Below are 1,210 nucleotides of genomic sequence, written 5' to 3' on the forward strand. Positions count from 1 at the left end.
TGGAGCATTTGATTTTTGTAGTCCTCATTGGCATGTGGGAGCTGGGGCTGGTGATGTGGGAGTGTCTGGTCTCCAGGGACCCCTCCAGCACTGGGGTTCCCATCAGAGTCACTGCACGTGCAGTTGGTACGAGGTCTCTGAGTGCCCTTGTTTTAGACCAAGAAAGGGCTCTTTTGGGAAGGAAGCACTGCTCTGCAGAAGCGCAGCACCCAGTGGCACAGGCTCCTGTAAAGTGTCCTTGGCATTCATGTCCCCTCAGCCCTCTTGCTGGCCCCCAAGCCAGCGGCTGTGTGTGCACACCTGAGCCCTTCCCCTGCGAGAGCACACTGAGCTGTTCCTGCTGCACCAGCCTTCGCCCAAGCCCCAACACAGTGGCACAGCTGACTCTTCCCTGAGTGGGAGAGACCTGCAGAGGTGCAGCTCTGAGCCTCCCTGGGGGGCACCAGGAGCAGGGGTGGGAGTCAGTGCTGAGGGTGCTGCCGGCTCCATCTCCTCAGCAATGCAGCCGAGACACTCCGACCGTGCAGATTTATTTCCTGGCTTTTAGCCAGCCTAGGAATGAAAATACTCTAGAGGGTGAAAGGCTCATAGTCAAGAGCTCTTCACCTCTTCCCTGAAAAGACCTCTCATCCTCATTCACTCAGGGGTTTATTACCACTCCACTGCCTGAGAATAACTGTTTGCAAAGACAGAGCTTGGAAAAAATAAGCCGCCCAGGTGCCGGAGTGCTCAGACCTGTCAGTGCTGGATTCAAAGCAGAGTCAGTTTAGGTCCCTTTTTCCTTCTTTCATTTGAATCTGGAGGAGCAGGCAGTGGCTGTAGCTGATAGTTGGCCACCAAAGACGTTTTACCTTTAATGTGTGTGAAGAAATGATGGCACCTTCCCCAGGAGAAACCAAAAAGTGGGATCCATTGTGGAAACAGCCCCATGGGATGTGGGACAACTTCTGAAAACCATCCAGTTTTTCTTAATAAGCCACAGGGAGATTGATGATGAGGAGGAAATCAGCCATATTACCACCACAACCTGCCCTTGAGTCTTCACTCTTTGCTGGTTCCTGCCCAGCTCTCCCTCTTTTGCATCCCAAGGCAAAGGCATCACACCATTCTGTTGCTTTTATTCACATTTACCCTGGTGTTTTTCCCCAGGCCTGGAAGTGCAGGGACAGGTCATGATGGTCGGCAGAAACCTGCTTTGTGACAGGCGCGT

Source organism: Empidonax traillii, unplaced genomic scaffold (assembly GCF_003031625.1).
Source record: "Empidonax traillii isolate 1590-97213 ecotype Southwest subspecies unplaced genomic scaffold, ASM303162v1 scaffold338:size1951571, whole genome shotgun sequence".
Lineage (NCBI taxonomy): Eukaryota > Metazoa > Chordata > Aves > Passeriformes > Tyrannidae > Empidonax > Empidonax traillii.